This window comes from Physeter macrocephalus, chromosome 17 (genome assembly GCF_002837175.3).
Source record: "Physeter macrocephalus isolate SW-GA chromosome 17, ASM283717v5, whole genome shotgun sequence".
NCBI lineage: Eukaryota > Metazoa > Chordata > Mammalia > Artiodactyla > Physeteridae > Physeter > Physeter macrocephalus.
Window position 1 is genome coordinate 22,705,949 of NC_041230.1, and position 24,164 is coordinate 22,730,112.

Consider the following 24,164-nt stretch of genomic DNA (forward strand, 5'->3'; position numbering starts at 1 on the left):
ATGAAGCAACTGACAAAGGATTAATCTCCAAAATTTACAAGCAGCTCATGCAGCTCAGTAACAAAAAAACAAACAACCCAATCCAAAAATGGGCAGAAGACCTAAATAGACATTTCTTCAAAGAAGATATACAGATTGCCAACAAACACATGAAAGAATGCTCAACATCATTAATCATTAGAGAAGTGCGGTGGCTTCTCTTGTTTTGGAGCTTGGGCTCTAGGTGCGTGGGCTTCAGTAGTTGCAGCACACGGGCTCAGTAGTTGTGGTACGTGGGCTCAGTTGCTCCGCGGCATGTGAGATCTTCCCGGACCAGGGATTGAACCTGTGTCCCCTGCATTGGCAGGTGGATTCTTAACCACTGCGCCACCAGGGAAGTCCCAGAATACTTGTTTTTAAAATCAACATATGTTTTATATACTACTAATAAGTGCTAATTGTCAAAAAATTAGAAAATACAGCTAAACCAAAGGAAGAAAAAATAGCCCCTGTAATACTAGTACCAGGACATAACTATTGTTAGCATATTTTGGTGTATATATTTTTATAATTTTATAATTATTAAATATATTTAATATACTTACTATATTTCCTTTTTTCTATCAATATGGACTCCACTATGGATATACTTAAAATTTTTTTCCAATTTAAAGAAAAAAGTTTTTTGAATAATAGAAATTTATTCTCTCACAATCTGGAGGCCAGAACTTAAAACTGGTTTTTTTTTTTGTTTTTTTTTTTTTGTGTGTGTGGTATGCGGGCCTCTCACTGTTGTGGCCTCTCCCGTTGCGGAGCACAGGCTCCGGACGCGCAGGCTCAGCGGCCATGGCTCACGGGCCCAGCCACTCTGCGGCACGTGGGATCTTTCCGGACCGGGGCACGAACCCGTGTTCCCTGCATCGGCAGGCGGACTCTCAACCGCTGCGCCACCAGGGAAGCCCTAAAACTGGTTTTTATCTTAAGATTGTTTTCTACTTTGGGAGAAGGGTATCAGACTACTGTGGGCATACTTTTTTGACTTAAAAAAAGTATTAATATGACAAATATCTTGCATATGAAATACATTTCTACAGCATTTAAAAATACCCCATTACCTTTAGTATGACTGTGTACCTACTGTGTGTGGACATGGTATTCCAGTGATTGAATGCACCTTAATTTATTTCACCAATCCCCAGTTGAACATTTAGTTTGTTTCCAATCTTTTGTTTTTTAAAAGACATGTTTTTAGCTGAGCCTGTGCCACTGTGAGGATTATTTCTTCTATTTTTCTACTTAATTTTACTGAGATAAAATTCATATGCTATCATATTCACCCTTTTAAAGTGTACAATTCAATGGTTTTAGACCATTACAAGATTGTGCAACCATCACAGCTATCTAATTCCAGAACGTTTTCATCACCACAGAAAGAAACCCTGTACCCATTATCACTCCACTATCCCCTTCCCCTTCAGATCCTGGAAGCCTCATACAGACTTTTTGTCTCTGTGGATTTATGATTCTGGACATTTCATAAGAATGGAATCATATAATATGTGGCCTTTTGTGTCTGGCTTCTTTCACTTAGCATGTTTGCAGAGTTCATTTGTGTTGTAGCATGTATCAGTACTTCATTCCTTTTTATGCCTAAATATTCCAGTGTATGAATATACCACATTTTGTTTATCCATTTATTAGTTGATGGACATTTGGGTTGTTTCCACTTTTTGGCTATTATAAGTAATGAGCATTCATGTACAGATTTTTTTTGTGGACATGTGTTTTCATTTTTCTTGGGTAAATAACTTGGAGTGGAATTGCTGGGTCATATAAAGTGGCTATAATATTTTTCATTCCCACCAGCAATGTCTGAGGTTTCCAGTTTCTCCATGTTCTTGTCAATACTTTTCATTATCTGTCTTTTTGATTATAGCCATCCTAGAGAGTGTGAAGTAGTATCTCATTGTGGTTTTGATTGCATTTCCCTAACGACTAAGGGTGTTGAGCATCTTTTCATGTGCTTGTAGGCTGCGTGTATATCTTCTTTGGAGAAATGTCTATTCAAGTTGCTTGCCCATATTTTTCTAGTGGACTTTTTATTGTTTATGGTAAGAGTTCTTTATATATCCTGGATTGTAGACCCTTATCAGATTGATGATTTGCAGATATTTTCTCCCATTTTGTAGATTGTCTTTATATTATCTTATATTGTCCTTTGAGGCACAAAGTTTTGTTTGTTTGTTCTATTTTATAAATTCCAGTTTGTCTATTATTTTTTTTCTGTTTCTTGTGCTTTAGGTGTCATATCTAAGAAACCATTGCCAAGATCACAAAAATTGACCCCTATTTTGCCTTTTAAGAGTCTTACAGTTTTAGCTCTTAAATTTAGGTCTTTGATCCATTTTGAATTCACTTTTGTATATGGTGTGAGGTAGAGGTCCAAGTTCATTCTTTTGCCTGTGGATATGAGATTGTCCCAGCACCAGTTGTTAAAGACCATTCTTTCTCCATAAATTGTCTTGCCACATGGTTATTTCTTGAGGATAAAGTTTTAGATTGGAGAATGTTTATATCTTTTTAGGCTTTTGCCAAATTTTCCTGTGGAAAGATTGGATCAGTTTACCCTTACATTAGCAGTGTGCAAGAGTCCGAATTTTCCCTAAACCCTCACCAATGCTACATGTTACAAATAAAAGCAAATACCAATACAAAAGAAAACATTTTTTGCCAATTTTATAGGTAAAAAATAGTATTTTACTGATTTCATTTGCACATGCCTTCACATTAATTGGCTATTTATTTTTCTTTTCAATTTCTTATTTCCCTTGCCTATCTTTTTTTTATTGGAGTATAATTGCTTTACAATGTTGTGTTAGTTTCTGTTGTACAGTGAAGTGAATCAGCTATATGTATACCTATATCCTCTCCCTCTTGGACCTACCTCCCACCACCACCCCCATCCCACCCATCTAGGTTGTCACGGAGCACCGAGCTGAGCTCACTGTGCTATACAGCAGGTTCCCACTAGCTATCTGTTTTACATGTGGTAGTGTTTTTATGTCAAACCTAATCTCCCAATTCATTCCATCCACCCCTTTTCCCCTCTGTCCACCTGTCCGTTCTCTATGTCTACGTCTCTATTCCTGCCCTACAAATAGGGCGTTTGTACCATTTTTCTAGATTCCACATATATGCGTTAATATACGATATTTGTTTTTCTCTTTCTGGCTTACTTCACTCTGTATGACAGACTCTAGGTCCATCCACATCTCTACAAATGACCCAGTTTCGTTCCTTTTTCTTGGAGATGTTTGTCTTATTTATAAGAGCTCTTGTTCTGTCCTATTACAAATACATGTAATTTTTACTTCTAATTTTATGATTTATAAATAGCTTTTATTAGGATATAATTTATATATAATAAATTCACCCATTTAAATTGTACAGATAGGTGACTTTTGGAAATATATACAGTTGTGTGACCACAACAATCAAAATGTAGGAAGAAGATATAGAACATTTCCATCACTCAGAAAGTACCCTCATGCCCGTTACAGTCAGTTGCCTTACCCCATCGCTTCCCCTGAGCAACCACTTTTGCCTTTTCTAGGATTTTGATTAAATGGAATTATATATGCTGGGTAGTCTTTTGTGCCTGACTTCTTTCTCTTAGCATGATGTTTTGGAGATTCATCCATATTGTGTGTGATATAGTTGTTTGTTACTTTTTAATGCCGAGTAGCATTTTTATTGTATGGATCTATCATAATATGTTCATCCATTCTTTTTTTTTTTTTTTTTTTTTTGTGGTATGCGGGCCTCCCTCTGTTGTGGCCTCTCCCGTTGCGGGGCACAGGCTCCGGACGCGCAGGCTCAGCGGCCATGGCTCACGGGCCCAGCCGCTCCGCGGCACGTGGGATCCTCCCAGACTGGGGCGCGAACCCGGTTCCCCTGCATCGGCAGGCGGACGCGCAACCACTGCGCCACCAGGGAAGCCCCCATCCATTCTTTATGACTTATAGATTTTGTAAACATGTCCTCTGCTTTTGGTTCTTTATTACTTGTTGATTTTGTGACTCATCTCCAAACAGACCAGAATGATCCACACGGTGTTTTGGTTGGATAATCTACTGCTGTATGCAAGCCACTGCGCTAGGCTTTTTGTGGGAAGTAAAGACAGTAAAACATTCTCTGCCTTCTAAGAAATTATGGTCTGGTTGGATAAACTGGATAAGGTGGAGAGGTTCCTTTTGACTAGTGAGGTAAGGGCAAACTTTGAGAAGAGTAGAGATTTTTTGCTAATGTTTTGAAAGATTGGTTAGGTTGTGGAGGGTTGGAAAGGAAAAATTGGTTGTATTGGTTTCATATGATAAGCCCTAAAAGGATAGGTTGGATATACAGTGGTCCCTGGGTATCCATAGGGGATTGGTTCCAGGATGGATACCAAAACACGGGGATGCTCAAATCCCTTACATAAAATGGTATAGTGCAATGAATACAGTTGGCCCTGCGTATCTGTGGGGTTTGCATCTGTGGAATCAACCAACCTTGGATTGAGATTTTGATCTGTGGTTGGTTGATTGTTTGGATGTGAAACCCACGGATACGGAGGGCTGACTGTGTAGTATTTAGCATAATTGAGATAGATGGGGAGCAGGATCTACTATGATGGACTATAATGGTTGACCTTTCTTAGAGGAATTTGAGATCTGAAATTACTCTGCTTCATTTTTTAAAACATTTTTATTATGGAGAATCACAAGCAGTATGAAAGTACACAGAATAGATAATGAACTTCCATGTACTCATCACACAGCTTCAACAGTCATCAACCCACGGCCAAACTCACTTCACTCGCATGCCAGTCCATTTCCACCCCACATTATTTTGAAGCAAATTCCAGATGTCGCATCATTTTATATAAATGTTTCTGTATGCATGCGTCTCTAGATAAGGACTTAAAAAGAAACCATAATCGTGATACTGTTATTACACCTGAATAAGTTAACAATAATTCCTTAGTTACCTCAAATACCCAATGTTTATATTTCCCCAATTGTGCCATAATTATTTTTTTAACAGTTTGTTCAAATCAGAATCCAAATGAGTTTCTTGCATTGCTGTTGGTTGAAATGCCTTTTTAATCTTTTAATCAACAGCTTTCTCTGCCGTCTGTTTTCCTCCCATTAATTTATTTGTTGAAGAAGCTGGGTTGTTTTTCCTATAGATTTTTCTACTTTCTGAGTTTTGCTAATTGCATTCCTATGGTGTCAGTTTAATATGTTCTGTGTTCCCCTGTATTTTCTATAAATTTGTAATTAGATCTAGAGGCTTGTTTAGATTTCTTGTTGTTTTTTGCAAGAATACTTCATAGAGGGTGGTGTGTACTTTTCCCAGGAGACATATAGTATCTGAATGTCTTTATTTTTGTGATATTAGTAGCCATTAATGATCATTGCCTATAAATATTAGTTCATTATTAGAGTTGTAAACTTGGGATCTTCTTATTCTCTTGATCCTTTATCATTTATTAGCTGAAACACTCCTAAAAGGAGAAACTTTTCCTCCTCAACCTTTTGGTTGTCCTGAGGGTACAGTTCTCATAGGGAAAACAGGATAAGGGTGAGAAAGGGGATATAACTTTTAACTAGCTCTGTTAATGAGCTGTCATCCCTCAGGAAAGAGAAGCAAGGTGGGCTGCAGGAAGCTGAAGTGGGCTTTGGGCCGACTAGTGCCTGGTGTGTGGAAGAGGCAGTAGTGAACTGTACGTGGCCTTTGGTCGGTGGCTGGGACTGTCAGGGGAGCCCTTGGCCCACAGGCACACCTGACCTTTGCTTTCAGCTTGTGGTAGCTGAAGAAAACCATGATGGATGTAGTTGCCTGTGAGCCTCTGCTCAGGAGACAGAATTCTCACAGCCTTAACTTGACAACCAGAGTAATACATTTATTTTTCCTTTAAATTAAACTTGGATTATGTTTCTTCACCTTGTGCTAATATTCTTTAACCTTAGGCTAAAGAATGCTGTAACCCATACAGCATTATAGGAAGGATTCCTACTGGGAGTAAATGTTTAACACTTTACCTCCAATCAAATACTTATTTTAAAGGTTACTATTTACGTATAAAAACCACGTAGCAAGGTGTGTAAAGGAAGGGCAGTATGACCTCTGTAAAGGAAGGCTTCAAGATGATGACCTGAATCGAGCCTGTAGATCATGGTTTGGCTTCAGCTTCCTTAGGAGTTTGTGGTCGCCCCTTCTGGGGAGTCAGTAGGCAGGGAAAACTGTGAGACCTGGGCAAAGTGGAGATATTCACGGACATTTCTGTTCTGAAGTAGCTGGTTCCTCTTTCCTTCCCCAAGAGCCGTGTGTGTGTGTGTGTGTGTGTGTGTGTGTGTGTGTGTGTGTTTTATGTATATGTGTGTGTGTATGTGTGTGTATATGATTTTTTCTTGAGCAGTTTTACGTTTACAGAAAAATTGAACAGAAAGTACAGAGTTCTCATGTACTCCGTCACTTGCCCGCTCCCACCCCAGTTCCTTTATAATTAATATATTGTATTTATTACAATTGATGGGCCATATATTGATACATTATGACTAATTAAAGTCCATAGTTTACTGTTAGGTTTCACTCTTTGTGTTCTACATTGTGTGGATTTGGGAAATGTATATAATGACTTGTATCCATCATTATACAGAATGATATCACGCAGAATAGTTTCACTGCCCTAAAAATCCCATGTTCTACCTGTTCATCTCTTTCTCCCCCTAAGCCCCTGGCAACCACTGATCTTTTTATTGTCTCCATTGTTTTGTGTTTTCCAGAATGTTATATAGTTGGAATCATACAGTATGTGACCATTTCAGATTGTCTACTTTCACTTAGCAGTATGCATTTAAGGTTCCTCTGTATCTTTTCCTGGCTTGGTGGCTCATTTTTATTGCTGAATAGTACTCCATTGTATGGATGTACCACAGCTTATTTATCCAATTACCTGTTGAAGGACATCTGGGTTATTCCAAGTTTGGGCAGTTATGAATAAAGCTGTTATAAACATCTGTATGCAGGTTTTTGTGTGAACATAAGTTTTCAGCTCCTTTGGGTTAATACCAAGGAGTGTGAGATTCCTGGATGGATGGTAAGAGTATATTAAGTTCTGTAAGAAACTGCCAAACTGTCTTCCAAAGTGGCTGTACTATTTTGCATTCCCACCAGCAATGAATGAGAATTCTTGTTGCTCCACATCCTCTCCAGCATTTGGTGTTGTCAGTGTTTTGGATTTTGGCCATTCTAATAGGTGTATAGTGGTATCTCATTGTTTTAATTTGCAGTTCCCCAATGACATATGATGTCAGGTATCTTTTCTTATACTTGTCATCTGTATTTTCTTTGGTGAGGTGTCTCCTCAGATATTTTGCTTTTTTTTTTTTTTTTTTAAATTGAAGTATAGTTGACTTACAATATTGTATTAATTTCAGGTGTACTGCATAGAATTTGATATTTTTATAGTTGATACTCCATGTTTTGCCCATTTTTAAGTTGGGTTATTTTCTTATTGTTGAGTTTTAAATATTTTGGATGCCAGTCCTTTATTAAATATGTATTTTTAAAAATTTATTTATTTAATTTATTTTTGGCTGCGTCGGGTCTTAGTTGCGGCATGTGGAATCTTCATTGAAGCACACGGGATCTTTCGTTGTGGTGCGCGGGCTCTTCGTTGCGACCGTCGGGCTTCTCTCTAGTTGTGGTGTATGGGTTTCCTCTTCTCTAGTTGTGGTGTGAAGGCACGCTCCAGGGCGCGTGGGCTCTGTAGTTTGCGACCCGCAGGCTCTCTAGTTAAGGCGTGCGAGCTCATCAATTGTGGCACGCGGTCTTAGTTTCCCTGCATCATGTGGGATCTTAGTTCCCCGACCAGGGATTGAACCCGCATCCCCTGCATTGCAAGGTGCATTCTTTAACACTGGACCACCAGGGAAGTCCCTTAAATATGTGTTTTGTAAAAAATTTTTTCCCAGTCAATGGCTTGCCTTTTCCTTCTCTTGACAGGGTCTTTTGCAGCGCAGTTTTTACTTTTAGTGAAGTCCAATTTAGCAATTTTCTTTCATGGACTGTGCTTTTGGTATTGTGTCTAAAAAGTCATGGCCAAACTCAAGGTCACCTAAATTTTTTCTTAGGTTATCTTCTAGGAATTTTATAGTTTTGTGTTTTACATTTAGGTATATGATCCATGTTTTAGTTAATATTTATGAAAGATGGATGATCTGTGTCTAGATTCATTTTTTTTTGCATGTGAGTGTCCAGTTGTTCTAGCACCATTTTCTAAAAAGACTGTCCTTGCTCCATTGAATTGCTTTTGTTCCTTTGTCAGAGATCAGTGGACCATATTTTGTGTAGGTATATTTCTGGGCTTTCTATTCTGTTCCATGTCTACTCTTTCGCCAGTACCACGCTGTCTTGATTACGTTAGCATCATAGTAAGTCTTGAAGTCAGGTATTGTCATTCCTCTGACTTTATTCTTCTCCTTCTATATTATTTTGGCTATTCTGGATCTTTTGCCTTTACATATAAATTTTAGAATCAGTTTGTTTATATGTACAAAATGTCTTGCTGAATTTTGATTGGGATTTCATCAAATCTGTAGATCAAGTTGCAAAGAAATTGAATAGATCTTTGATTTCTTTCATCAGAGTTTTGTACTTTTCTTCATATAGATCTTGATCATATGTTGTTATATTTATACCTAAGTATTTCTGTTTTGGGTTTTTTTTTAAATGGTATTGCATTTTAAATTTCATATTTTATTTGTTTATTGCTGGTATATAAGGAAGCAATTGACTTTTGTTTATTAACTTTGTATCCTGTAACCTTGCTGTAATGGCTTATTAGTTCCAGGAATTTTATTGTTACTTCTTTGGGATTTTCTACATAGATAATCATGTCAGTAGCAAACAAAGGCAATTTTATTCTTCCTTTCCAATATGTACACTTTTTATTTCCTTGTTTTGTTTTATTGCATTAGGACTTCCAGTATGATGCTGATTAGGAGTGGTGAGAGTGGACATCTTGCCTTGTCCCTAATCTTAGTGGGAAAGCATCTAATTTCTCATCATTAAGTAGCTGTAAGATATTTGTCATATGTTCTTTATCAAGTTGAGTAACTTCCCCTCTATTTCCCTTTTGCTGAGTTTTTTTTTTATTTTTTTTGGGGGGGGGGGCCGCACCATGAGGCATGGGGGAATATTAGTTCTCCAGCTAGGGATTGAACCCGTGCCCCCTGCAGTCGTAACCATTGGACCACCATGGAATTCCCTTGCTGAGTGTTTTTGATTGGGTGTTAGATTTTTTCAAATGCTTTTTCTGTCTATTTGATATGATTATAGGATTTTTCTTCTTTAGCCTGTTGATGTGATGGATTACATAAATTTATTTTTGAATGTTGACTCAGTCTTGCATACCTGGAATAAATCCCACTTGGTCATGGTGTATAATTCTTTTTGTACGTTGTTGCGTTTGGTTTGCTAATATTTTGTTCAAGATTTTTACATCTGTGTTCAGAGATACATCAGAGATATCAGTCTGTAGTTTTTCTTTCTTATAATGTCTTTGGTTTGAGGATTAGGGTAATCGTCTCAGAGAATGCATTAGAAACGATTTCCTCTGCTTCTATTTTCTGGAAGAGATTTTAGAAAATTAAGATAATTTCTTCCTTAGATCTTTGGTAGATTTCCCTAGTGAACCCATCTGGGGTTGTTGCTTTTTATTTTAAGAGGGTTATTAGTTATTGATTCAGTTTCCTTAATAGACATAGGCCTATTCAGATTGTTCTTTTTTTCTTGTATAAATTCTGGTAGATTGTCTCTTTCAAGGAATTGGTCTATTTTATCTAGGTTATCAATTTGTGGGTTCATAATATTCCTTTATCTTCCTGTTAATATCCATAGGATCAGTAGTGATTGCCCTTCATTCATTTCTGATGTTAGTAATTAGTGTCTTCTCTCTTTTTTTCTCAGTTTGGCTAGAGGTTTATCCATTTCATTGATCTTTCCAAAGAGTCAGCTTTTGTTTCACTGATTTTTCTCTTTAGATTTCTTTTTTCACTGATTTCTGCTCAAATTTTAATTATTTTTCTTGTCCTTACTTTGAACATAATTTGTTCATCTTTTTCTAGTTTCCTAAGGTAGAAACTTAGAAAATTGATTTTTAGATCTCTCCTTTTCTTTCTTTTTTTAAAAAAATAAACTTATTTATTTTATTTATTTATTTTTGGCTGCGCTGGGTCTTCATTGGTGCTCACGGGCTTTCTCTAGTTGCAGCAAGCAGCGGCTACTCTTCGTTGTGGTGCGTGGGCTTCTCATTGCAGTGGCTTCTCTTGTTGCGGAGCACAGGCTCTAGGCACGCAGGCTTCCGTAGTTGTGGCATGTGGGCTCAGTAGTTGTGGCTCGTAGGCTCCAGAGCGCAGGCTCAGCAGCTGTGGTGCACGGGCCCAGCTGCTCCGCGGCATGTGGGATCTTCCCGGACCAGGGCTTGAACCCACGTCCCCGGCATTGGCAGGTGGGCTCTCAATCACTGCGCCACCAGGGAATCCCTCTCTTCTTTTCTAATATTCGCATTCAGTGATATAAATTTTACTCTATGTACTGCTTTCCCTGCGTGTCACAAGTTTTGATAAGTTATATTTTCACTTTCATTTAGTTAGGAATATCTCTTGAGACAACTTCTTTGACCCAAGTTTTAATTTCCCAATTATTTAGTCTCCAAGTATTGCATATTTAATCTTCAAATATTATATTTGGGATTTTCCAGCTATTTTTAAATTACTGATTTCTAGTTTAATTCCATTGAGGTCTGAGAGTATACTTTGTATGATTTAAAATTTTTTAAGGTGTGTTTTATGGCCGAGAATGTGATCTGCTTACGGGTCTTTTTTCCCCCCCGCAAGAAATGTGATGATGTAAGGTTCTCTCATTTTTATTGTATGTGACTTCAAAGTAACATACAGTTAAAAAAAAATCAGAATGAAGCAACCCAAGTGGTCATTGATGGATGAATGAGTAAACAAAATATTGTAATATACACACAATGCAATATCATTTGACTTTATGAAGGAAGGAAATTGACACATGCTATGACATGGATGAAACTTAAGGACGTGCTAAGTGAAAAAAAAGCCAGTCACAAAGGACAGAATTGAATGAGATTCTACTTCTATGAGATACCTAGGGAGTAGTTAAATTCTTAGAGACAGAAAGTAGAACAGTGATTGCTAGTGGTTTGGGGGCGGGGGAGAAGAGAATGGAGAGTTAGTGTTTAATGGGTACAGAGTTTCATTTGGGGAAGATTAAAAAGTTGTGGAGTACACACTGCAACTACAGAAGCCCGCGCGCTTTAGGGCCTGCGTGCTGCAACTACTGAGCCTGCGAGCCACAGCTACTGAAGCCCGTGCGCCTAGAGTCTGTGCTCTGCAACAAGAGAAGCCACGGCAATGAGAAGCCTGCGCACCACAACGAAGAGTAGCCCCCGCTCACCGCAACTAGAGAAAGCCCGCACACAGCAACGAAGACCAAACGCAGCCCCAAAAAAAGAAAAAAAAAACAAGTTCTGGAGCAAAGTTTCAGTTATGCAGTATAAACAAGTTTTGAAGATCTATACAGCATGGTGCCTATAACTAACAGTACTGTATTGTATACTATAATATGCTAAGAGGGTATGTCTTTTGTTATGTATTCTTACCACACACATTAAAAAAGTAAATAAAGGGGGCAGGAGGAAACTATTGGGAGGTGTTGGATATGTTTTTGGCCTTGATGGTTGGTGATAGTTTTACAAGTATGGTTATATACATTAAATATTTTATGTGTCAGTCATACTTCAGTAAAGTGGTTTAAAAAAAAAGTTCTATAGATGGATAGTAGTGATAGTTTCACAAGATGTGTATGTCTTTTTTTGTTTTTTTGTCTTTATTGGAGTATAATTGCTTTACAGTGGTGTGTTAGTTTCCGCTTTATAACAAAGTGAATCAGCTATACAGATACATATATCCCCATATCCCCTCCCTCTTGCATCTCCCTCCCACCCTCCCTATCCCACCCCTCTAGGTGGTCACAAAGCACTGAGCCTGATCTCCCTTTGCTATGCGGCTGCTTCCCACTAGCTCTTGGTTTTACATTTGGTAGTGTAAATATGTACATGCCACTCTCTCACTTTGTCCCAGCTTACCCTTCACCCTCCCCGTGTCCTCAAGTCCATTCTCTAGTAGGTCTGCGTCTTTATTCCCGTCTTGCCTCTAGGTTCTTCATGACCATTTTTTTTTTTTTAGACTCCATGTATATGTGTTAGCATAGTAGTATTTGTTTTTCTCTTTCTGACTTACTTTACTCTGTATGACAGTCTCTCGGTCCACCCACCTCACTACAAATAAATCAATTTCGTTTCTTTTTATGGCTGAGTAGATGTGTATGTCTCAATGCCATAGAACTGCACACTTAAAAATGGTTAAAATGGTAAATTTTATGTATATTTTACCACAGTTTTTAAATATGGGAAAAAATTTCTTTAAATCAGAACACTGACAAAGAAAAGGTTGAATGATTTTTAAAATTTCTTTATTCCAAATGTTTGTATCTATTTTTATAGTTTTATTTATTTATATCTTTTTATTATTTTTTAAAATAGATCTTTATTGGAGTATAGTTGCTTCACAATACTGTGTCAGTTTCTGTTGTACAACAAAATGAATCAGCCATATGCATATGTGTATCCCCATATCCCCTCCCTCTTGAGCCTCGTCCCCACCCTCCCTATCCCACCCCTCTAGGTTGTTGCAAAGCACCGAACTGATCTCCCTGTGCTATGCAGCTGCTTCCCACTAGCTAACTATTTTACATTCGGTAGTGTATATATATGTCGATGCTACTCTCACTTCACCCCAGCTTCCCCCCACACCCCGCCCCGTGTGCTCAAGTCCATTCTCTATGTTTGTGTCTTTATTCCTGCCCTGCCACTAGGTTCATCAGTACCATTTTTTTTTCTTTAGATTCCTTACCATACTGTCTTGATTACTATAGCTTTGTAGTATAGTTTGAAGTCGGGGAGCCTGATTCCTCCAGCTCCGTTTTTCTTTCTCAAGATTGCTTTGGGTATCGGGGTCTTTTGTGTTTCCATACGAATTGTAAAATTTTTTGTTCTAATTCTGTGAAGAATGTGATTGGTAGTTTGATAGGGATTGCATTGAATCTGTAAATTTCTTTGGGTAGTATAGTCATTTTCACAATATTGATTATTCCAATCCAAGAACATGGTATATTTCTCCATCTGTTTATGTCATCTTTGATTTCTTTCATCAGTGTTTTAGTTTTCTGAGTACAAGTCTTTCGCCTCCTTAGATACTTTATTCCTAGGTATTTTATTCTTTTTGTTGCGATGTTGTAAATAGGATTGTTTCCTTAATTTCTCTTTCTGATTTTGTGTTTTTATATAGGAATGCCAGAGATGTCTGTGCATTAATTTTGTTTCTCTATGTATAGTATCATGTCATCTGCAAACAGTGAGAGTTTTACTTCTTCTTTTCCAATTTGTATTCCTTTTATTTCTTTTTCTTCTCTGATTGCCGTGGCTAGGACTTCCAAAACCATGTTGAATAACAGCGGTGAGAGTGGACATCCTTGTCTTGTTCCTGATCTTAGAGGAAATGCTTTCTGTTTTTCAGCGTTGAGAATGATGTTTGCTGTGGGTTTGTCATATATGGCCTTTATTATGTTGAGGTAGTTCCCCTCTATGCCCATTTTCCGGAGAGTTTTTAATCATAAATTGGTGTTGAATTTTGTCCAAAGCTTTTTCTGTGTCTATTGAGATGATCATATGGTTTTTATTCCTTAATTTGTTAATACGGTATATCACATTGATTGTGTATATTGAAGAATCTTTGCATCCCTGGGATAAATCCCACTTGGTCATGGTATATGATCCTTTTAATGTGCTGTTGGATTCTGTTTGCTAGTATTTTGTTGAGGATTTTTGCATCTATGTTCATCAGTGATATTGGCCTGTAGTTTTCTTTTTTTGTGATATCTTTTTCTGGTTTTGGTATCAGGGTGATGGTGTTTTCGTAGAATGAATTTGGGAGTGTTCCCCCCTCTGCAATCTTTTGGAAGAGTTTGAGAAGGAGCGGTGTTAGCTCTTCTCTAAATGTTTGATAAAATTCACCTGTGAAGCCATCTGGTCCTGGACTTTTGTTTGTTGGAAGATTTTTTTTTTAACCTTTCATTCATTTATTTTAAATCCTTTGTTCATAGGAATTCAGAGACTATTTTCAAACTAGTACAAATATTTTGTATCTAGCAGTTTATTAACCAGTGGAGTATACTGCACAACAAACTACCTCACATCTTTCAGGAAGAAAAATCACTAAATTTGAAAAGTAAAAAGATGTCACCCACTGAATTTGGACACAATTAAAATGTGCTTTAAATATTTGTTTGGGGGAGAGAGGTCACACACTTCTACTCAATTAAGAGAAACATTTATACAGTCCAGGTCTTCTATTTTCTTTACACCCATCATGCCATGAATTCATAGGGAATGGGCTCCAACAGTTCAGGATCCTTTCCATTGCTTCTCACAAAGTGTGCTTCTCTGGGTGGAGCAGGCTGGCGCTTCAGCTGAACCCAAGTACCTTTCTCTTTGTCTTCCTTCTTTTTCTGTTCATTTTCCTTCACCCGTTTCAGGAAGCTGTCTCGGCTCTTAGAGTTCTTAATATGCTCGATACGCACATTAATTCTCTTGGCAAGAATCTTGCCCTTAACTTGTTTGTTTACAATGATGCCAACAGCATGCTGGGTAACAATGTAGACTCCCAGTTTTGCCATGGTAACATTTCTGGGGTATTCCTTTTTGAACAGTGTCCAGATATCTACAGTATCACCTTTCTTGTAGACTCGCATGTATGTGGCCAAAGGAACAACTCCATATTTTCTAAAAGGCCTAGAGAACATGTAGCGGGTGTCCCTCCTCTTTCCCTTTGTGTTGGTCATTTTGGCGAATTACTGGAATATGGTGGTTCCGGCGGAAAAGCTGTTGGAAGATTTTTAATTACAGTTTCAATTTCATTGTTTGTGATAGGTCTGTTTATATTTTCTAATTCTTTCTGGTTCAGTCTTGGAAATTTGTACCTTTCCAAGAATTTGTCCATTTCTTCGTGGTTGTCCATTTTATTGGCATATAGTTGTTTGTAGTAGTCTCTTATAATCCTTTGTAATTCTGCAGTGTCAGTTGTGATTTCTCCTTTTTCATTTCTAATTTTACTTATTTGCATCCTCTCCCTTTTTTTCTTAATGAGTCTGGCTAAGGGTTTATCAATTTTGTTTATCTTCTCAAAGAACCAGCTTTTAGTTTTATTGATCTTTGCTATTGTTTTCTTCGTTTCTGTTTCATATATTTCTGCTCTGATCTTTATGATTTCTTTCCTTCTACTGACTTTGGGTTTTTTTTGTTCTTCTTTCTCTAGTTGCTTTAGATGTAGGATTAGATTGTTTATTTTGATAGTTTTATTTATTTATTTGTTTGTTTAATTTTTAAAGAAATATTTATTTGGTTGCGTTGGGTCTTAATTGCGGCTCGTGGGGCTCCTTAGTTGCAGCTCCAGGGCTCCTTAGTTGCGACTTGTGGGCTCCTTAGTTGTGGCATGCAAAGTCTTAGTTGCAGCATGCTTGTGGGATCTAGTTCCCCAACCAGGGATTGAACCTGGGCCCCCTGCATTGGGAGCGTCGAGTCTTATCCACTGCACCACCAGGGAAGTCCCTGTATTTATTTTGAGACTTATGTGACTAGTTTAATTTTCATTTGTGATTGGTCTGATAGAATCTAATTATGTTCAGTTAGAATTTCTTATGGTGTGATGATGAATAGAATTTTTATGTAGATTAGCATAAAAGTATATGTATGATGAATATGATTCTCGCAGAAGATATTCATGCATTTATTTAAGGACACTCTGCTTATGGACTTGATTGATTTGTGGCCACATGGTAGAATCATCATGGGGTTTGAGATCAGAGGATCTTCGGAGGTCATTTATTCCAGTCCTTTAAAAAATTGTTAATTTGAACCTCAGAGGGGTTAAATGACTTTACCAAGTTTCAAGTTAGTGGAGTGACTTTATCTTTAGTTGAAACCAGGGCTTCTTACTAGCCCTAGTCTATAATGGATCTTAGTTATAGAGAATCTGGTCCTGTTAGCCTAACTCTGTGATTTCAAATAAAACTGGGGGTTGGTGTTTCACCTCCTCTGCTGGCTGCCACTGTGTTTCCTGTGGCCCATGCAGATAATGGTGTTCTGCTTAATGAGCTTGATAAAAGCAACGCCTAAACCAGTTACTTCAACACAGGGTTCTCAATCTGAGGAAGTTAAAAAAGAGAATTGATGACTGGAACCCACTCAGAGATTCTGATTTAATAGGTCTGCAGTGGGTGGTGGCTCTCACGTCATATTTAAAAAATAATAATCATATGCAGCACGGATTGAGAAGTACTGCTTAAAACCCACTTTTAGAGCGTGGGTTCCCAAATCCGGCTAATTATCAGAATCCCTTGGACCCCCTTGCTATAAGAGGGATTCCTTGTTGAGGTGGGAGATGAGATGCTGGAAGTCCTCTGAAATTATGCTCAAAATGGAATAGCTTTGCCTTCCCACTAACTTTTCTGTATTGATTAAAACCAGACCAAGTGAACGAAACAGCTTCAAAATAGTTATGTGGGCAACAGACATCATCTTAATAAGGTGAAGTTTGGCTAAGGCCTTGTAACACTATCGTTTTTTGGATGAAAAGTAAAAATGCTTATTTAGGAGTTTGAGATTATGTGTAAGATTTTTTTAAAATTTGGTCTTGTACTAAAAGTGCTTTTTTCCTTTTTTATTTTGGCGAGGAGGGTGTCTGGGGTTGTTTTTAAGGAAGGAAACATGTTTACATTGTTGGAGAGGTACAGAGGGAAGTGTGTTTTTGTATTTAAATGTGAAGACAGGGCACCTTCAATGCCCTTTATCAGTTAGACTCAAACCACCTGTGTTCATATAGATTTGAATTCCCTTAATGGAATATTAGATAAATCACATGCAATTTATGATCCAGAGATTTTTCTTAAATTATAATCATGGAAATAAGGCATGCATTTATTCTCCTTGTAAAAACTCAAAACGTTACAGAAAAGTCAGGAGTCTCCTTTGACCACCATTCTTATTCTTAGCCCCAGCCTCTTCTTCAGAGGTAGTGATTGTTTCCAGTGTCCTGTGGATCCTCCCAGAACTTTTCCTACTGGGTGGACTTTATTTTGTAAATTTTGGGTTATTCCAAATGATGTATCTTGGAAATTTTTTCGTGTCAGTTCACGTGCTGTGTAGAATTCAATTGTATAGTTGTACCATAATTTTTAAAGCCATTTTCCTACTGGTGAACACAAATGTTTCCACTGTTTCCTATTCCAGTGCTGCAGTGAACATTCTTGTGGATGCCTCTGTGTGCACATGTGCTGTGATTGCTGGGGCAAAATGCTAAATTGTCCTCCAGCCAGGTCATGCTGCAGAAGTGTTGAGGGGAACTCAGGAGAATTTTCTGGACTTCATTGAATTTGCAAATATTTCAGTGAAGACACAAGAGTAGCAGAACAATTTTTTTGTTTATAATTGTCAAAAATTTGAGGAATGTTTTGGGTTTGCTCTGCAGACCCTGAATGTCTTCATGCCCAGTGCCATTGTGCTGGCTGCTGACTTGGAAATAGTTTATAAAAAACGCTGAATTAGGTTAGTGATGTGAAGATGATTAACAGATAATGGTAGCCAGAATAATTGTGTCAAAACAGCAAGAAATATCAAGAGAATTTGATGAGTTCTGCATTTTCTTTGGTGCTTGCTTTTCATAATAGTGTTAGAAACTTTACATTGTATATTCAATAATTTTTATTGTACATTTGATCAACTTGACTGTAAAATAACAAGTATGCCATTTCAAAGAAGCTCTTCATTAAAAATTATCAACTAATATTAGTCTCCATAAACTCTTTTTGGTGTCATTGTAAAAGATTCATTAAAAAAATACAATTTTTTTCTACTTGAAAGATCTTATTGCTTCTCCTAGTTTACATTTTGCATGGTCTTTTCCATGTATTTACATAGTCTACGATGCATTGTTTTTTGGAGAGGGTAGAACATATTTTCCTACATGACTGTATACCAGGGTTTACTAAAGCACGCCCTTGTTGTTGGACATCTAAGTTGCTTTTTATTTTCTGTTGTGAATAAAGCATGAGAAACATACTTATAAGTGTTGTTTACTTTTGAGCCAGTTTCTCCATCTGTGTTCCTCAAAGTAAAATTGCTGGTCTCATTACGTGTTAGAAAGACTGTGAAGGTTAACAGTGAATGAGGGAAACTGTTACCACTTTTCTGAAGGCTCCCAGGCTCCTACTCCGCACCCCCCTACCCCCAAGTAGATTTGGGCTTTATCCGTTTACTTATTTTTGTCATGGAATAGTGGTTGTGAGATTCTTGCCCCATGAGTTTGTTGGTGTGTGTGTTTGTTTGTTGAGGTATGTGTAAATGTGTTGGCTCTATTATTATTCTATTTTGAAGTTTCTAGTGTGTTAATGTTCTGAATTTTCTCACGCATATCACTTTCTTATCTGAAAGTGAGGTAATAGTGAACTTGGCACCACTGAATTAGAACATTGGCAGTTTGTCCTTGACCAGAAGATCATATGCCCAGGAAAGAGGTAATTACATGAGAGATTCACCAGTTCCAGAAAGGGTGGTTGTGTCTTCCAATAGAGAATGTCAAAGAGTTATTCAGTTATTCAGTTATTTCCGTAAAATGAGACAAGACTCCCTAAGTAATGGTAAATTTAAGGACATATAATATATGCTCATTGTTAGGGAAGTTAATGGTGAAAAGAGTTTTTGTTTTTGTGTTTTTGTTTTTGACTTTCTGTGGATGCTTGAGGATTATCCTGTGAAACCAGCAGTGCCCAGGAGGGAGCTGAGGTGGGCAGGCGCAGATTCATGGACTTTCTAATGACATGTGGAGAAGCTTTTGGGACTCTCGGATTAGATTGATGTTCCGTTAAAAGTTCTGAATGCCTTAGATATGTGTTGACCCTGGGATCCCTAGGTCCTTTTTGGGTCTTTCAGTATTTCAAAAAGCGTAACAATTTGCCTGTTACCTTGGTCCATGTGCTAAGTAAAATGTCAAGTTGTTTTGTTTTGGGTTTGTGTTAAGTCATTTACTACCTGGATATACAAGTCTTCTTTCTGTTGACTTATAGACTCTCCTATTCCTCTTTTTTGGCTTTGTGGTAACATACAAGCTAAGGCAGAATCTTTTGGGGTCTGTAATGGCAGCTTGTCCTTTCTTTTTCTTTTTTCCCTAATAATAGCCTCACTGAGATATGTACAGTTCAGATGTTTTTTAGTATATTCACAGAGCTGTGCAGCTATCATCAGAATAAGTTTTAGAAAATTTTCATCACCCCCAAAACAAACCTCATATCCACTAGTAGTTACTTTCTATCTCTACGGATTTGCTTATTTTGGACATTTCATATAAATGGAATTATATAGCATAGGTGTCCTTTTGTGTGTGCCTTCTTTCACTTAGCATGTTTTTAAGGTTCATCCATGTTGTAGTATGTATCATTCCTTTATGTGGCTGAATAACATTTCAGTGTGTCCACATTTTGTTTATCCATTCATCAATTGATGGACACTTGGATTGTTTCCACTTTTTGGCTTTTGCGTGGGTATACGTTTTCAGTTCCTTTGGATAGATACCTAGGAGTGTTCCCTCTTTTGGTTCTTAGTGTCATTTTGAGCCTAGTGTACTTTTACATCTCCCACACTTACATGGAAATAGTGTTTTGGCTAAAAGAAAAAGAAAAGATCTAATTGTGTGTGGTGTGTGTGTGTGTGTGTGTGTGTGTGTGAGAGAGAGAGAGAGAGAGAGAGAGAGAGAGAGAGGGAGAGGGAGAGAGAGAGAAAGAATGACTATGAATGGCTCTAGGGTTATTTCTACCCTGATCTTATTTGTACAGTTTTGATATAACTGGCAAAGTAGCAAAGCTCCAAGTTGCAGTTGTTTCCAAGTTCTGGCTTATTTGGGAATTTTTGCCTTTTATTGACAATTTTTAGTTACCTGCAGTAAGTAATTATGAACCAATCGTAACTGTATTACTAGCCTGGTATGAATTTAATTGTATGTAGAAATGCTGTAGTTTTTACATTAATTCTAACGGGAATTAGTGTTTTTTTAACTTGCAATTTTGGAGGCAAGCAAAAATTGTAAGACCAATTATGGTCTCAGAGTGAGAGATAGAAAAGTCTAGCTAGTGAATGCTGATTGACAACTGACTGCTTGTTGATGGCAGCTTAGATCTATGGGAAGATGGGAAGTAGAAGGTGCTCTTGATGGTAAATTGGGAACATGGCCTGTGTCTGGGCTGTCTGCTCATTCATTGTGTAGAATGGCTAAAGGAAGTTTTAATTCCTTATTATGTAAACTTTTGATTCTTAGTCATTTCAAATTTTTATTATTAACTATTTCAAACATGTGTAGAGGATACAGAATAGCAATGAACCCCTGAGTACCCACCATCTGGATTTAACAAATTTGACTTTTTCCCTTTTTTCCCCTCCCTCCCTCCCTTCTTTTCTTCCATTTTTTTTTCTTTTTTTCCTTTACATAAGGAATATAACTTTTCAGATACACTTGAACACTGTTTGGCATACCTCCCGTTTACCTCCCTCCTTTCCCAAAAGTAACCACTCTTGCAAGGCTGATGTTTTTATGCTTCTGTGTTTACATCCATAGCAATATATACCATTGGTGTCTATATTTTTAAATACTACATAAATGGTTTAATTTTTAATTCTAACTCTGTAGCAGTGTTTCTCAAATTAAGGTCTTCATAAAGTATTTTTGGCAGATATCCAGTGTTAGCTTAAGTTTTTCTTATTGTGATAAAATATACATAACATAAAATTTACCATTGTTAAGTATACAATTCAGTGGCATTAAGTACATTCACATCATTGTCCAACCGTCACCACTGTCAGTAGTTTCCAGAATTTTGCGTCATTCCAAGCAGGAACTGTCACTCTCCATTACCCCCTCCCCTCCAGCCCCTGGTAACTAACCTCTGTTCTGCTTTCCCTCTGAATTTGCCTATTCTAGGTACTTCATATAAATGGAATCATACAGTATTTTTCCTTTTGTGTCTGGCTTATTGTTTCACTTAGCATAATGTTCTTAACATGCATGTTATGACATATATCAAAATATCCTTCATTTTTAATGCCAACTAATGTTCCACATTTTGTTTATCCATTCATCTGTTGATGGACATTTAGTTTGTTTCCACCTTTTGGCTATTGTGAATAATGTTATGAACATTGGTGTATAAGTATCTTTTGAGTTTCTGCTTTCAATTCTTCTGGGTTTATACCTAGGAGTGGAATTGCTGGATCATATGGTAATTCTACTTTTTAAGGAACTGCCACAGTTTTCCACCTGAGCTAATCATTTTATATTCCCACCAGCAATGCAGGAGGGTTCTGATTTTTCCACATCTCACCAACACTTGTTAATTTCTGTTTATTTGATAATAGCCATCCTAATGGGTTGAAGTAATCTGATGGTACTGATTTGCATTTCTCTAATGACTATTGATGTTGAGTATCTTTTCATGTGCTTATTGGTTATCCATAGATCTTCTTTGGAGAAATGTCCATTCAAGTCCTTTGTCCATTTTTGAATTGGTATTTGATTTTGTTGTTGAATTGCAGGAGTTCTTTGTATATTTTGGATATTAATCCCTTATCAGATATATGATTTGAAAATATTTTCTCCCATTCTGTTGGTTGTCTTTTCACTCTCTTAATAGTGTCCTTTGATGTACATAAGTTTTCAATTTTGATGAAGTCTGATTTATCTAGTTTTTCTTTTGTTGCCTGTGCTTTTGGTTTTATAGCCAAGAAGTCATTGCCAAATTCACTGTCATGACTCTCCAGCGTTTCTTCTAAGAATTTTATAGTTTTAGCTCTGAAGTTTAGGTCTTTGATCCATTCTGAGATAATTTTTGTATATGGTGTAAGGAAAGAGTACAACTTCATTCTTTTGTACGTGGATATCCAGTTTCCCCAGCACCATTTGTTGAAAAGACTGTCCTTTCTCCATCGACTGCTCTTGGCACCCTAGCTTGAGTTATTTTTATTATAATGTAAGAATGCAAACAAGGATAAATTTCTTATGCTTTAAAAAGGTTACAAAAACAAAACAACCAGTTAAATACAGATAAAATGACAGAATCAATAAAATTAAAATTAATTTATGGGACAGATGATGTTTTACGCAAATCAAATTGCTACTCTCAATGTAAATGTGATATTGCCTGCTGTGGTGTTGGGAATGCACTGGAAATGCCTTTAGTACCTTGCCATGTGACAACTCAGTTCTCTCATCATTTTTCTCTATTCTGAAAACTGTAGAAATGTTCAGGGGTGCCATTTGACCTTTACTTGGCATATATGTGTGATACATGTATCAGGTCTTACCCTGTTCTTGACTGTTAGTACAGACCAATTAAAATCCTGTTCTTTGGCCTTAGCTTGATGGTAAACACAACAGCACATGTGGGCTGGGGAATCCCTGGGCAGCTCTCTGTTTCCAGAGAAGCATCTGCATGATCCAGAACAAGCTCATGCTAATGTTATTAGAGTAATATTGAAGTGAAAACACACAACTTAAAAATTCTCATAGAGAACGTATAGACTTGGAAGAAGTATCTACAGAGCCAGTTTGAGACACATTTCTTTCTTCCTTCCTTCCTTCCTTTCTTTCTTTCTCTCTTTCTTTCTCTCTCCCTCTCCTTCCCTCCCTCCCTCCCTTTCTTTCCTTTCTTTCCTTCCCATGCCACTCACGTGGCACATGGGATCTTAGTTCCCTGACCAGGGATCAAACCTGCGCCCCCTGCAGCAGCAGGGGAGTCTTAGCCACTGGACCACCAGGGAAGCCCCAGGTTCAGTTATTTTTATTATAACTTCAGGGTTTTTTAAATTGCTTATCTTTAGTGCTTTTATATAGTATTATTTTTTCTCTTGATTACAACCAAAATAAAAGCTGGTATTCTTAATCTCAGATCCTGATGTATGTGTTTAAATATAATTTTACTGCCAAAAATCTGTCAAATTTGGCTTTTATTACGTTAGTTTTGTTTTTGGTGGATAACATGACCCTCGAATACCATGTCTTCTCACTGTTAAATTCTCAACTGAGTTGTCCCTATTTGAAGTGTAAGACTGCCAATTTGATTTTGAAATATTGGAAGTGAATTATGGTGAGATAGAGCTGTGAAGAAAGAAGCTTCATGTTCCTCTGGTTATAAATGCCTTTGGCATTTGTTTCTACTTGAAGACAACTTTTCCCTAATGCTTTTTTGAGGGAAGAACGTCTCACCTCTTCAGATAGGTCTGGGGGCAAATGGCTGAGAGACGTGAACTAAAGCCCTGCGCTGTCTCCTGACAGTATATCCCTTTCACACTTCTCTCAAGTGTTCTAGTATGTAAGTGTGTTTCCTATTTGTGTGAACTCCTATATTTAGCGCCTAAAATCAAACTCTTATCTTCTATGCCTGACATGAAGTTTTATGACATATGGACGTGGGTGTGGTAGATGTACATATGTCAGCTGAGGGTCCCTTCCTCAAGAAGTGCTTTTCTGTACTGCTTCCTGGGTCTGAGGACACAGAGCTGAATGGGAGAGTCGAGTCGGAGCAGGGAGGCCTGTGAGCAGGGCATTTGCTGTGTACTCGCTTGGATTGACTGCTGGGCAGGAGGTAGGGCTAAGACTAGAGCATTCAGGAGCACTGAGGAGGAGCTAAAGTATTACTGCTTCTGGGAACGTGACTGAGGAGGTGCTAGTTGAGCTCTCAAAGGCTGAGTAAGAAGGTATTCCAGGCACAGGGCCTGCCTGTACAAGGGCGGGGCTCTTGAAGAGGCCTGGCATGTTCCAGCACAGTTCTTTGTGGCTGTACTGGGGGGAAGAGGCATCAGGAAATGACACAGATAGCTTGAGGAAGGGTGATCGTGGAAGATGGCCCAGAGAAGGGAAAAGCTAGGGGCAGGGAGACCAGTTTGGTTTCCA

General features: G+C 37.7%; 1 protein-coding gene and 1 pseudogene across 4 annotated transcripts in view; one reads left to right on the forward strand and one right to left on the reverse strand.

Annotated features, from left to right (window-relative positions):
* TENT4B (terminal nucleotidyltransferase 4B) overlaps positions 1 to 24,164 on the forward strand; it is a 58,548-nt gene that overhangs the window by 10,042 nt on the left and 24,342 nt on the right. The window lies entirely within an intron of this gene.
* On the reverse strand, positions 14,522 to 15,027 carry LOC102984312 (60S ribosomal protein L21-like; annotated as a pseudogene).